This window comes from Protopterus annectens, chromosome 4.part0 (genome assembly GCF_019279795.1).
Source record: "Protopterus annectens isolate FY-2018-M chromosome 4.part0, PAN1.0, whole genome shotgun sequence".
Lineage (NCBI taxonomy): Eukaryota > Metazoa > Chordata > Ceratodontiformes > Protopteridae > Protopterus > Protopterus annectens.
Genome location: NC_056733.1, coordinates 849,117,168 through 849,132,555, shown reverse-complemented (window position 1 = coordinate 849,132,555; position 15,388 = coordinate 849,117,168). Strand labels below are relative to the sequence as shown.

General features: G+C 38.1%; 1 protein-coding gene across 7 annotated transcripts in view; it reads right to left on the bottom strand.

The window, feature by feature from the left end:
- Nucleotides 1–15,388, bottom strand: part of ARHGAP44 (Rho GTPase activating protein 44) — a 1,795,121-nt gene that overhangs the window by 648,941 nt on the left and 1,130,792 nt on the right. The gene's annotated exons all lie outside the window — the stretch shown is intronic.

Genomic DNA, 15,388 nt, shown 5'->3' with positions numbered 1-15,388 from the left:
TGGCTAGCAGTTATAAAAGTAACTAAACATATAAAAAAGCTATGCTTACTTTTAAATCTTACGTGCACAGATAGGGTTGCCACCTTTTCAAATGCTCAAAGTGGGACATGTTTTGTACAAACGTCAGATTTTGCAAGGCAAAACATACCCACGACCAGTACAAAGGACAGAACATCACTTTTTTGCCTAAATAAATGCTTATTCTTGTAGAATTTTAGTTGCTTATTCTGTTTCTGAAAACATTTAGGTGTTTCAGAAACAGAATAACTGTTTTATGCAACTATTACATAACATATAGGAAATATGTTTGTCCTAAAATCTCAGGACATTTGCCATTTTTTCAATTTTTATGCAGGACACAATTGCCCAAAGAGGGACTGTCCCTCACAAAGTGGGGCAGGTGGTAACCCAATGCACAGATAGTTGTAAAGTTAATAAGCAGCTTACTATTTCACAAGTACAGCTACAGCCAGCTATAGAACTAGGCTGTGAGAGTTATACATTCCAACAAATAAATGAAAATTGACCATTAGCAAGTTAATGAGAGCAAGTGTAGACAAATGTGTTGCCTTGTTTCAATAATCCCTCCTCTGGCATAATACCTTGATTGACTGAATTTACCAACAAAGCAGAGTGAAAAAAAAAACACTGCATGATGCAAACTGCCCTCCCTTAAAATTACGAGATATTACATTTTGTTTCATTATAGAAGTCCAGCTTACTTATGACGGCTTCTGACAATGTACTTTATTCTGTCAGACCATGTACTGCACTGACATCAGTCTAAGGCAAAACACAATTATTGTCATGTCTTGAAGTACATTACTCTGGAATTGGTACCACCATGATTATTAATACAAACATGGTCAAGACGTTGCTTGTGCGAACAGTACATTTCTAAGCTTCTAATAAGTAAAAGTTTCTACCAACATGTTAGCTTGGGTCAATCTTTAGATCAGAGATTTACCTGATTCCTACACAGGATGTCTATCCCTAATGTTGATTGTGATGATGTGAGGTACTGCCAGTTATGCCAGGAGAAGTAGGACAGTAGATGTGTAACATGTCAGCACAACAAGCTGGAATTTTGTGAAGAATTATATGCCATTTGTATATCACACTGATTTGTACAGATGCTTGTGTTGAATATGTAGTTGTACAGTTGCTTGTGTTAAAAATGTATCAACAGCTGGACAGAGGAAGAAATCTACATATATTATTGTAACTGTTGAAATGTATATATTGTAATACAGGATACAGGAAGAGAAGAGGTTAATCTCAATCCACTTGACCTTGGGGAAATAGTAAGAAATTAAATTACTTAATTTAGGCAATAAAGATTGTATCTTACAATTCTCAATGCAGCCAGAGACAAAAAGTCTGTACTAAGAAGCTTCCTGTATTGTCATCGAGGTGAACTAATTGTTACTCTGGAAGGGTGGCAGTTTGAAACTGTTTTATGACTTCCAGGAACTGCAGCAGATCTTAACAAGGCTCCGTGTATGTGTATTCTTGAGACAGGGGTGCTAAATCCTGACAGTTTTTAACAATGGGGTCACAGGGTACTCAAAAGTCATATGACTAGATGTATGTGATGTCATTTTGTAATCCATCACTAAAAATAATGTTTAATACTAGCTGAGACTGAAGTCTCAGGGCATTCTGTTTTTGTAACCTGACAAAAAAGGATCCCTCACCTACTTCATTTTGCCTTGCTCTAGTAAATAACCAGGTAATAATACTTCTTTAGATCAGTCAGGAAAATATAGTGAGATTACTTAAGTATTGTTTTCTTGTAATTGTGTGGATCTGTCCACCTTTGTTATTTTTAATATTTTCAGTAACTAAAAAATCCAGCACTAAAGTCTCTATGCCAAAATCCTGAAGAAATCCAAAACATGTATATATGGCTAAAGACAACACGGCAGAGGCACACAATAAAATCAGTTGAACCAAGTATTTATTAAAAGTAAGTGCTTTCAGGCAAACATGCCCTTCTTCAGACAATTCACAGTAATTAGAAAATAGCATTTAAACGTGACACTGTCCAATCACATTCAGTAGTTTACCCTCCTTTTCCTCAAAACAGGTTTTAAAGGCACAGTTACAATCAAAACAGGGCTCTTATCCGCCCCAATCTAATTATCCATTTGGTTTCATTGCATTCAGTTTCATTAGTTAAATCCCCATCCCTTATGTTATTATGCATCACTTGTAGCACCATAAACTTGAAAAAATGATCAGAACATTCTTCAATGTGTTGTGCTAAGGCATTACGTGCATCATGATGCCTTATAACAAATAAATGCCCAAAGATTCTTTCCTTCAGCATACAGTTGGTCTTACCAACATAATATGAATCACATAATTGGCACATAGCCAGATAAACTACATTCCTAGTTCTACAGTTATCATAACCCCTCAATGAATAAATCCGCCTTGTCCTAGGATGTACAAAAGAATTATCTGTACAAATATGGATACATGCCCTACAATCATGGCAAGGATAAGTCCCTATTCATCCTGTTCTCATAGTAGTGGGTGGACATGTCAAGGGTTCCTTACAAAGCATATCTTTCAAATTCATGTTTCTTCTCAAAATAAACCTAGGTCCATCCCCAACTATCCCTGCTATCCTTTGATCTGATTGTAGCACTTTCCAATTACGTCTAATGATGTCACAGATACCCCCTATGTCACTGCTATATGTAAGCAGTAACTGTCCTTGTGGAGGACCAAATCTATTGTGCCTGGTGTTGACCTCTCCAGTAGTACTCCTATGGTACCAGAGTTTTGCGGCTCCTTCACATTTAACCTTAGTTTCTCTCATAGACCTATCAGTTGTTTGTTATATCCTCTGTCAATAAGGTTCCTCATAAGGACATTTGTCTCTATGTTAAACTGTTCCTCATTCATACATAGCCAGAAAATCCTATGTGCCTGTCCCTTGACTACATTCACAAATATATGTCTCGGATGCATACTGTCAAAGGACAGTAAACTGTTCTTCCAACAATCCTTTTTATACAGCATGGTTTCAGTCCTACCCAATGCATCTTTCACTAAATGTACATCCAAGTAATCAGTTTCAGAGGTTGAAGAACTAACATTAAATCTAAAAAACTCAGTGGTACCCTAATGGTAACTAACAAAAGAAGTCAACTCTTCATTGGTACCCCTCCATAAAAAGAAAACATCATCAACAAAATGAACATAATGTCCCACTTTGCCAGACCAGGGATGTATTTGCTGAAATAGCACTTCATCTTCCCAAAATGCTAGTACCAGGTTAGCATAAGAATTGGCACAGGGTGTGCCCATGGCAACACCCTGTGCCTGTCTATAGTAAGACCCCTGGCATGTAAGAATGTTGTGCTCAAGTATTAAAGCCAACAATCTACAAATTCTTTCATTACTGACATCATCCAACTGTGCCTTAATGGCCAAAACATGTTCTATAGCCTTCAACCCATAACCATTGTCAATGATGGTAAACAAATTTCTCACATCCAAAGTGACAAACATATAATCTAAACAATTAAAACTTTCCATATAAGAAAACAAACCGGTTAAAAAATGTGCAGTATCTCTTAAGATCCTGGGATATAACTCAACCACTGGTCTTAAAGCACATTCAACCCAAATCGACACATTTTCCGTGGCCCAACCCCTCCCCAACACTATAGGTTGTAGGGGAGGGTTGGAGCCATCCTTATTCCATATCCTTGCCATGACTGTAGGGCATGCACCCACATTTGTACAGATAATTATTTTGTACATCCTAGGACAAGGTGGATTTATTCATTGAGGGTTATGCTAACTGTAGAACTAGGAATGTAGTTTATTTAGCTATGTGCCAACTATGTGATTCATATTATGTTGGTAAGACCAACTGTATGCTGAAGGAAATAATCTTTGGGCATTTATTTCATATAAGGCATCATGATGTACGTAATGCCTTAGCACAAGACATTGAAGAATGTTCTGATCATTTTTTCAAGTTTATGGTGCTACAAGTGATGCATAATAACATAAGGGGTGGGGATTTAACTAATGAAACTGAGTGCAATGAAACCAAATGGATAATTAGATTAGGGGCGGATAAGAGCCCTGGTTTGAATGTAACTGTGCCTTTAAAACCTGTTTTGAGGAAAAGGAGGGTAAACTGCTGAATGTGATTGGACAGTGTCACTTTTAAATGCTGTTTTCTGTTGTGTCTTTTGGCTTTTCCCGGTTAGGGGTCGTCACTGCGGAACTCCGGTCCGCTAATGATTGGCAGTAGATTTTTACGTACTGAGTTGCCAGCCCTGACGCACAACCTTCAACGAAGGTACGCCCATTCACACATGTCTCCACACAGAAGATGCTCTAGTTGAGAATCGAACAGGCCAACGTCAAACTCTGAGGCAACAACGCTACCGTAGCACCACCACTGCTAAATGCTGTTTTCTAATTACTGTGAATTGTCTGAAGAAGGGCGTGTTTGCCTGAAAGCACTTACTTTTAATAAATACTTGGTTCAACTGATTTTATTTTGTGCCTCTGCCGTGTTGTCTTTAGCTATATATACATTTTTTGGATATTTTTAATATTTCCTGTGATTGAAACTCCGGTGTATATTGTAAGTAGATATTTTGTATTTTCATGTTCTTTTATTATTTATTATTAAATATATTTAAAATTTTCATTGTGGCTGGTCCTTTAGAGAATATTTTAAACTTTGAGAGGACTTGTATCTATTTAGTGACACTGTGGTCACTCCTGGAAGCCTTACTGCATTGGTCAAACTACCATTTGTATTAATATTAATTTCATTCAGTATAATTGTGTACCTTGCAAGAGCCTTAGAGTAGCTGGCTTTGCAATGTCTGGTGGCAGTGTAACTACCTTATATGCTGGGCACAAGGGGGCATAGCTTGTAAATTTTTGCCAGCCTTTTCCCAGGTGTGTGTGTGTGTGTGTGTGTGTGTGTGTGTGTGTGTGTGTGTGTGTGTGTGTGTGTGTTTGTGTGTGTGTGAGCTACTTGAAGCAGGGACATAAAGTACTAGTTTCACAGAGAGAGTGCTGGAGGACTTGGCTTGGACACTCAGCTGAGGACTCAACCCTACAGCCGTGCCAGTGGGAAGTCTTATTGGGGAGGGAGAAAGATAGAGGAAACCCAGACCCTGGAATGAATGTGTTTCCTGTGTGTTCTTAAGGGGAAATTGTGCTTGATGAAGAGAGTTGCATCTAGAAATACTAAGTGTATCCCTTTTTCTTTCAAGTGAATGCCCCTCTCCAGTGCCAGTCTTGGGTCTATATTAGAATATCGAAGTGTTAAAACACTGAATGTTAATATCGACCCCTATTCGGCAAACGCTTGAAATAGCGAAGTTGCAGAACACCAAATATTTTCCTAGGGAAAGTATTTGGTGGGCCGTTTCTGTGGCTTCGCTATTTCCTCGACTGTGGTGCGAAGGTGATAGACCAGGTTAAGGTAAGTGTGCGAACGGACCGAGGTAAGGTGAGTGCGTGATAGTTGGTATCTTAGGGATAGGGAGCGGGTAAGGTGAATGTGCGATAGTTAGGGACCTTAGGGTTAGGGAGCGGGTAAGATGAGTGTACGATTGTTAGGGATCTTAGGGTTAGGGAGCGGGTAAGGTGAATGTGTGATAGTTAGGGACCTTAGGGTTAGGGAGCAGGTAAATTGAGTGTGCGTTAGTTAGGGACCTTAGGGTTAGGAAGCGGGTAAGGTGAGTGTGCAATAGTTAGAGACCTTAGGGTTAGGGAGCGGGTAAGGTGAGTGTTCATTAGTTAGGGACCTTAGTGTTAAGGTTGGGTTAAGGTAAGTGGATAGCTAGTAGTGTATGTACGGTTTAGTGTAGGGTTTTTTGAAGTGTGTATGTGTGGATTATGTATTTTGGTGTGCTGTGTGTGTGTTTTCTTGAAACAGTGAATTTTTTCCCTTGGAAAAAATTTGCTGTTCTGAGCATTCGAGTATAACACATTTTGAGATTCCAAGATCGAGCTTATGGTGTTCGATATTTTGAATTTTGATAATGTGATATAGACCCCCCAGTGGTGGGGATTCAGGCTCCTTGATTACGGGCCCAGAGGAGGGACGTCACATCGATCATAAAAACATCAATCACAAAATGTCGACAACTTAAACACTGACACACTACTGTGCATCCACTGAGCAAGAACCTCAGCACATGCAAAATTTAAAACTTAAAAAAAAAAAACATTTTTGCTGGAGGAGCAAACAGTCCTGCAACCCCTATGTACTAAAACTGAGATCACACAATGTCAGAGAAAGGGCATACTTCCCAAATTGAGAACTGTGTATTCTCTCATATGTGTTGACCACCTATGTAGTCAATCAAATTTTGTTGACTAAACAGATGTTGATCAAATGTGGATTTGATATAATTCAGCCTTGAAAAATCCTGAAATCCCACAAGGCTGAAACTTATTTTCACGAGATGAAAATAACGAACGGTTGAAATCTCAAACATCCGATTTTTCACAGGGCAGGTAAACACTTGACCAAAATTTCATAGAACCCCACCGGACTATGTAAAACACACCTAATTGGGGGGCTACAACCCCCCAATATTTGTGGGGCTGTGCCTTCCCCCCAACTATATATACCAACTCCAGGATCACACCACAGTGGGAAAAAGGGCATATTTCCACACATTGGGCAAATAATCGGCCATTCGGGATTTCAACCATTTATTTTCATCTCACGAAAATAACGGTCAGTCTTGAGTGATTTCAGGATTTAGAAGTAGACCCATATATATATATATATATATATATATATATATATATATATATATATATATGTATATATATATATGGCGTTTATATCACGTTATCAAAAGATGAAAATAGCAAACGCTATTTCATCGGCCCCAAAACATCTAAACATGAAAATATCGAACATTCTGAACAGCGAATTTCTTCCCATGGAAAAAATTCGCTGCTCCGAAACACACACACACAACACAAGCACATCAAACAAACAGCAACCACACACATACACTTAAATTCCTACATCTAACGCTACACTAAACTAAACATACACTACTATCTACCCACTTACCTTAACCCAAAGCCTAACATTAAGGTCCGTCACTATCGCACACTCACCTAGCCCACGCCCTAACCCTAACTCACTTAAACAGCCCCTAACCCTAAAGTCTGTCACTATCGCACACACGCCTAACCCACACCCTAACCCTAAATCACTTAACCCACCCCTAACCCTAACATACAAACAATCACGCACTTTCCTAAACCCAACCTGTAGCTTTCCACCACAGTGCTAAGAATAGCAAAGCCACAGAAACGGCCATCCAAATTCTTTCCCGAGGAAAGAATTCGCTGTTCTGCAGCTTCACTATTCTTAGCGTTTGCTGAATAGTGTTCAATATCAGAACATTCGAAGTTTTAATGCTTCGATGTTCTGATATAGACCCTATATATGTGTATATATATATATATATATATATATATATATATATATATATATATATATATATATATATATATATATATATATATACACACACACACACACACACACACACACACACACACACATATACATATACACACAGACACACATACACACACACACACACACACACACACACACACACACACACACACACACACACACACACACACACACAAACACACACGTGGACAAACCATCTGAGATGATTTTTGTTATGTTTCCATTGGTTTCAAAGACGCAGCCACATGGGTATTGTTTGTAGTCTGCCACTGGGGATCATCAGTCTTGATAACAAAATATCTCCACCTTGACCCCATTGCACTGAAGGGACTGTTTCTATAACCCCCAACTCCCTACCTCAGAAGTAGTAATGAAACTCTACAATGGTAACAGACATTAGAATAAGCTGGCTGAGGGATCCTTGATGGAATGGGAGGCAATAACCATTTGAGGTGGCTGACAGCGATGCAGGAAGACCTACTGAAAGATTCCCTGCTATTTTCAAAGGAAGGCTGGGGTGGGGAGAGAAAGGAGAAGAAAGGAAGGAATTTTCATCAGAATTTTTTTCTTTCAGAGATTGATTCTTGAGATCCACTAGATTTTATTTTGACATTCCCTTGCCATTTCTTTTTGAACTGTTCTTTCTCAGATTTCTAATTACCATATTCGAAGGATTTATGAGAAAGGGGCCTGTGTTGGAAGGATATTTCCTTTCTAATTTGGGAATAGGTTTTTAACTCCTTTCATGAGTTTATCTCTCTTGTATAATGTTTATGAACTTCAGCAGAGGTATTACTAAATAAGAAGACCTTATCCAGAAAGTCATTTAACAAATGAGCTTTCACATACTCTGGAAAGGACTGAAGTCTTATGCAAGTATGATTTTTGATAGCTGTCCCAGTTGCAGCTCACACTGCATTACAAACATATTTATGTGTGTTTAGCCAGCTGAGATGCAGAGTTAAGCTTGTCTACAATATTATATTTTAAGACCGAGTTAGGAAGACTGGCTAATGTTTGTATCATGTTACTCAAAAAAAGATAAAAGGAACTTGGACATTCAAGTTGGCAATTAATGGCTCTAAAGGCTAAGGTGGAAGAGGTATATACCTTTTTTTTCCAAACCTGACAAAAGCTCTATTGTCTATCATTACGGATTATGTTAAAAGATGGAAAGATTTTAGCACCTTTATCACAGTCTAAAGATATGACAGCAGCATCAGCAAAGGAATTTGAAGAGAGATACTTGTGCAAATTGGGGATCCTGTAAAACCTGTCCAGCTTTTTAGGGTCTGGAAGTGCCACTGTTTAACAGCCATTATTTTCTGAAGGCTCGTTAGTTGAAATAAAGGATCTAATCTAATTACTCTGCTACTCTTAGTAGCCTTTACTGATGTAACAGATGATGAAAGAAATGCAGTAAAGAAAGGCAAAAAGAAATATGTTCAGATAAAAAACAAATGGAATAATTATTAAATGATGCATTTTGTGTGTATGTGACATGTTTAGTGCTGGATTACAGGGAAGGAAAATCACCTTTTGGAAAGAAAAACATTGACATTTGGGTAGAGACCTTCTTTAAAAGTATTACAGTCCACAAAGTGTTTTCCTATTCTTTGGTGGCACAAGCAGGACTGGAGAGTACAAGATTACATTACTATAATACCAGACAGCCTGCAACAAAGTGAGATACCACTTTTGCTCCAGGAATCTCAAAAAGCACATATAAACTTGATCCAGGGATTAAACACCTCTAGACTCTAAACAACCACTTAGTGTCATTAACAATTAAAGGTAAACCATCTTCTAACATTGTTAACATTATTGCAGAGTTGTCTTTGTGACACCTGTGCATTAGCCCAATAATCAAGGAGCCTCAATCCTCAACACTAGCTCCAGTGAGGGGCATGCACATTGGGAGGATAACAAGTACACACAGAGTAAAGTACAATTTCCCTTAAGAGCACACAGAGATCACAATCGATCTGAGGCTGGTTTCTCCCTTTCTTTCCAAACCCGCAAAAAGACTTCCCACTGGCACAGCTATAGAGTGAAGTCCTTAGCCAGGGTTCCAAGCCAAGTCCTCCTAGCACTCCCTCTGTCCAACCAGTACTTCATGTCCCTGTCCCAGTAGCTGACACACACACACACACACACACACACACACACACACACACACACACACACACACACACACACACACACACACACACACACACTTTGAGATATGATTTATATACAAACACACAAACACTCCTGGGGAAGGCTGGCACAGATTCACTGTTATCCAATTAGTAAGTATGACCAGAACGTTTAAGGCTATTGGAGTGGCTTAGTGCAGTATCACTAAATGCATGCAAGTACTCTAGAGCTTAAATTATCTCTACACAAAACACAAGACAAATCTCCTCAATTCAACACAGTGCTAGTCAAGAGTTCAGAAACAGGAACTTTAAAACAATATTGTAGGATAATATGACATAAATATAGAAAACAGCTAATCTAATCTTACTATTTTCTATCTATTTCTAAGAGAAACAATGTCCTAAATAACTTACATACATACAGAGCAAAGGCAGAGTGCTGGTGATGTTTTCAGTTCTGAAGACAAATGCAAAATGCCATCTCTTTCTCTCTGAGATCTCTTAAATTGATAATACATCACTGCTGACTCATTTTAGATTACATCATTCTTGACACTTCTCTGGTTTCCAGGCTACCAGAAACTCTAAATTTACATTTCTTAGTTTTCTTAGTAAGCTTGCACCTGGCCAGGTAGCTACAGCAATAAAATACATTATACATGTAAAACCTTGCAATTAACTCTGATCTCAAAACAATAGAAGGAATACCTCATCCAGACATGCTGTCTTGGAGCTTTGAGATCAAACAGTCATAAAATGCTTTACTTTACCAGCTTTCTTCCAGCAGGGTGCACTGTGGTTACATTTTTGAAGTTCAGAACATATAGTCCGACTGGGTTGCAGAACTCATTTTCAGCAGAGGCCCAGGGAGAAATGCTCCACATACAGACATATCAGAAACTGATAAACAAATTTACGAGGTACACTTAATTTAAGTGTACCATATGCAACATGGTCAAAACATCTTTACAATGTACCTTAAAAACCTACGCATGTGGTTAACATAATAGTTTTTAGTACAATAGTGTTTGCTGAGTCTATGATCAATAATCAGGAAGAAGTAAATTGGAATATATAGACATGGCACTCTATTAGAATACAGTAAGATATGTGAGGGTTGGAGATTCAGAAAATAAGTTTCATGTTAGCAGCAAGGTTTGGATGAGATGAGTCTAGGCTTGTGATATACAAATATTAGTAAATGTCATGTCTGACGTGAGTGTAGTGAGGCCCACTCTAGTTCGTACTAGAAAGAGACAGAAAGAGAAGAAAAGAAAAGAAAAAGGGGGGACAGGTGTTGTAGCTAAGGTAAAAGTGCAGACATAGTGGGAGTTGAGACAGAATGGGGTGACATAAGGAGAGTAAGTGACAGGATGGAAAAGAAAAAGGAGGGGGTAGCTTGGAGGAGTACATGTGCAGAGCCATATGTTGTTCAGGTGTTCTTTTAAAGAGGCATTGAAGAGTGGCAGGCCCGGGATTGATCTGATGGTTGGGGGGAGGGAATTCCATAATTTTGAGATGGAGCAGGAGTATAGGCAGTGGCCTGGTCATTTTGAGGGTTTGGAGATTACTAGCAGGTTTTTGTCCTCTGATATTAGCTATTTATGAGGTGTGCAAGGTTTAACTAGCTTGTCTAGAGCAGGACAGGCTGTGGGTTTATAAATTTGGTTGTGCATGATAGATATCTGGATATACACAAGTTGGTTAGGGAGTTCCAGCCAGCTGAGTTCATGTAGTTGCTTACAGTGGTGTGTGTGATATTTGGTATTTGTGGTGAACTTTGCTATCTTATTATAGCACTGTTCCAATTTGGATTTGGAGGAGCTTTGAAGGTTGGTGAGTACAGAAGCACCAGATAACAGGGATGGGAGCAGAAAAGTTTTAGCCAGGGTAGTCTTGGTTGTAGTGGTTAGGAATTGCCTACTTCTATACAGGAGTCCTAATATTTGGCAAGTTTTCTTTATGTTTTGTTAATATGGAGGTCAAAGATAAGTTTATTATCAATAATGACACCTAGTAGTTTTGTTTCCTGTACTTTTTTCAATGACTGTGTTATCAGCTTAATAAATGTTAAATTGGGTCAGAGCCAAGGACGGTGTTTTTGGGAAGAAAGACTATAAGTTTATTTTTTGGGGGAATAAGAAAAAGATGAGCATTTGTGAGCCACAACTCAATGGTAGTGATGGATTTTTGAGTGCTAGAAAGAAGTTCTGGTAGGCTGGGTGAGGTATAGATAATAGTGGAATCATCTGCATATTGAACTCAAGTTATTAAGGCCGGGTCTAGCACTAGGCAGTCAAATCTGCCAGAACTGATCAGCAAATGACAGCAGCAGTACTGCTGTCTGTAGAAGGGATAGCATGTCCCCTTCTCTTACAAACTTAGAAAGTATGCCCCCTCCTCTTACAAACTTAGAAGGTAGGTAGAACAACAGGATGTGTTCATCGTAGGTGGGTTTTTTTAAAGGTATGAACTGTGAAACTCAAATATATGTCACTATTCATTGACTTCAATCCAATGTGATTTGTCAACCAGGGACTTTGACAGGAACAGACCAAACAAATGAGGCAAAAATCTGGGCATTGTACAAAAATCTGGACCATTGAGGGCCATGAAAGTTGAGTGAAAATGTAAAGGAAAGCGTTATACTGCCTTTCTGACAGAGCTCCCCCTAAGTCTTTTACGGCTTTGAAAGCCAACAAAACACTTAAGTGTTTGTTTTTTTTTTTTCCTTTTTCTCTATCTGTTAGTACATGGAATGGATAAGCTCCATGCACTTCAAAGAATTATGACTGGGCCGGCACTCTCAAGGTGGATTTCTTGGCATCCATGTCCGGAACACATAATAAACAGGTTAAGACTGGTGACCCAATCATAATCCTCTATGTGTGAATATGTAGTACTACATGTAGTGGTACAGTAATCCTTTACATGTACTACATGTAGTGATACAGTAATCCTTTACATGTACTACATGTAGTGATACAGTAATCCTTTACATGTACTACATGTAGTGATACAGTAATCCTTTACATGTACTACATGTAGTGATACAGTAATCCTTTACATGTACTACATGTAGTGATACAGTAATCCTTTACATGTACTACATGTAGTGATACAGTAATCCTTTACATGTACTACATGTAGTGATACAGTAATCCTTTACATGTACTACATGTAGTGATACAGTAATCCTTTACATGTACTACTGAACTGTATTACATTTCCTGTTTGAATTATTCAGACTGTAATTATATTTCACTTCACTGTAATATCTTGTATACATTTGTTTTCATACTTTCTGTACTTATGGGCTAAGATTGAAATGAGTCCATTGAGATCTGAGCTCTGCCCCAATAAACAAATTTAAATAAATAAAAAAATAGAGGAAGGGGTTTGTAATATCCTCAAGGGGTCTATGAAGATACAGTTGTCAGTTACACACAATCGAACAAGTCTCCTAGTAAACTGACAGCTTTGACACTTAAATAATATTGTGGATGTCTCACAGCAGTAAAAGGGCTACAAACCAGCAAGCTTTATAAAATGTTATACAAGCCTCTCTATTTTCTGTAGGATTTAAAAATGCTGTAAAAATCTAGCAACCACTGACTTACCATTATAATATAGGGCAAATCTAGGTAAAAATGAAAGTAATCACATTTCAGATTCTCTGCAAGGGGCCTGCGACTCACACTAATGGCATTCTATTGTGTCCCGCATAACCCATATAATTGGGACTTTTTGTGAACTGGAAGGATTAGCTATAAAACAAGATCATATTTGTATCACAGAACCCACAATGGCTATTTTATTTAGAAAATATACCAAAATATAGTAAAAAGGACAGAATAACACAGCAGGATGAAAAAAAAAACATATTTTTTGAGTTTCAATGTGGAGCTTGCCTTTAAATTGGTAGTTGCAAAAGCTCCAATATTATAAGCATCTGCATGCATACACTTTTGCTAAAGTATATAGTGTGAGTCAAAGATTAGCATTTCCAATGTTTAAGCATAATATATAATGTTATATGCAGTATGGAACAGTTAAAGCCCTAAGTATGTGTTGAAGCTGTTATGAGAAAAGAAACCGTAACAGAAAATGTACTTATATATTTCTTACATCACAAAACCATCCAAGAATGACATTAGGTGTTTGTATAAAAGTGAGCATGTCAGTAGCGTATTGTGGGAATATATTACTATCGTTTGTTAAAAACCGTCATAGCCCTACTTTTCACTTTAATGGGGAGCCAATCTACTGAGTCATTTAAGTGAAAGCAGCTTTCAGAAGCATATTCCAACAAATGCCTCTTAAAAAAGGAATGAAAACCACAATACTATTTTCTTGTAAAGTTCGTTACAGCAATATTTATCTTGTGACTGTACAGTAAAGGAGCTTTTTTTTTTTTTTTTTTTTTTAGCTTCCTGTGAAACACACAGTATTGTATGTTATAGAGGGAGAATTTCACACATATCCACTAGGGGGCACATGATCACCATACGATATACTGTTGTCCCCAACCCCAAAGTTGACCAGTAATTCAAAACTGACTTCACAAATTCTAGTAGTTTGTGTTTATCGCAGTAAAGAAAAGATCATGCAATGTTCTCAGGAGAAATTTTACCAGCAGCATTATAAACAGCAGATTTCAAAACTCACTACTGGGGTTCTGCATTTGTGCCAAATGGAGAAAGGGCAGTGAATGACGACTATGGAGAATGGGGGAATGAATGACGATTACCAATAAGTGCTTGATGCAAGAGGACTTGCTTGCCATGCCACCAGATTATCAAAAATGCAGCAGCCAGTCTGAGGAATGCAACAACATCATCCACTCTGACAAAGAGTTTGCATGCAATTAAAAATCAAACATTATCATAGCATCCAGCTGAATTATGTCCAAATGATGCCCAGTTCACTTGATCAAGCCAACAGTTAAGAACCAAAATCCAAGACAGTCAGGAAGGCAATACGACGTAGTAATTGTAAAAATAATAATTTAATGTTGCAACTTGCAAAATTCAATAAAATAGGCTCAACACGAACCTAATACACAATTCAAATGTCTACCGCTCTTTCACCTAGTAAAGTACAAGGCTTCCTTGAAAGACTTGTACTTTACCAGGTGAAAGCGCGCTATACATTTGAATTGTGTATTAGGTTCATGTTGAGCCTATTTTATTGAATTTTGCAAGTTGCAACATTAAATTATTATTTGTACAATTACTACGTCGTATTGCCTTCCTGACTGTCTTGGATTTTGGTGCTTTGAGTGGTTTGGATCATTCGTGTTTTGTGGTTCAACAGTTAAGAATCCAAACAGCTATGTCATCTTACTTGTAATCCTGGGAAACGATCCCACCTTAATCATATGCATTAACCATGATTGAACCCCTTCCCCTGCCCCTAATCCCAGTCCTACACATTAGGGTACTAAACACCCTTTCCCCAAAAGTACCTCTACACACCAGAGACACAAACATACACACAAACATAAAACTCTTCCATTACACCAGTAGAACACTCCTCTTTTCCCCTTCCCTAGCCCTTACTTAACTTGTAAATAGTTGCACAAGCACATTAAACTCCCTATGCCAAAACTTTTGAGACAGTTTTGGTATTACTCCTACTATGCTTTACTTTACTGTTGATAAAACAGAATTTGATGAAGTCATCACTTGAAAAAACCTTTACTCGACCATATACCACTACCACAAAAAATGTTCAA